Below are 497 nucleotides of genomic sequence, written 5' to 3'. Positions count from 1 at the left end.
GTAAGTTTCCTGGAGGAGACTTCTGTTGTTGCCTCCGGGCTTGGTGCTGGCGAGCTTTGAGAGGGCGTCTGCCCGGGCGTTTTGTTCCCGAGGTATGTGCTGGATTTGTATTTCTGAAAAGTGGCGTAATTGTGCCTGTGTTTGATCCAGGTATTTTTTCATAGTTGGGTCTTTGGCCTGGTAGCTTCCATTTACTTGAGATGTGACGACCTGGGAGTCGCTGAAGATCGTGATTCTCTGGGCTCCGACCTCTTCGGCTAGCTTTAGACCTGCTAGTAGGCCTCGTATTCGGCTTGGTTGTTCGAGGCCTGGAACTCGAATTTTAGGGATAGTTCTATCCGTGTTCCTTGGTCGCTTTCAGTATAACCCCGGCTCCGCTTCCTGTTTTGTTTGAGGACCCGTCGACATACAGATTCCATGAGAGTGGGGTTCCAGGGGTCTCAGTATATTCTGCGATGAAGTCGGCTAGATACTGAGATTTTATGGCAGTCCGGGCT

Source organism: Arachis hypogaea, chromosome 10 (genome assembly GCF_003086295.3).
Source record: "Arachis hypogaea cultivar Tifrunner chromosome 10, arahy.Tifrunner.gnm2.J5K5, whole genome shotgun sequence".
In the NCBI taxonomy this organism is placed as follows: domain Eukaryota; kingdom Viridiplantae; phylum Streptophyta; class Magnoliopsida; order Fabales; family Fabaceae; genus Arachis; species Arachis hypogaea.
The sequence above is the reverse complement of the archived record's forward strand: the minus strand, read 5'-3'. Positions refer to the sequence as shown.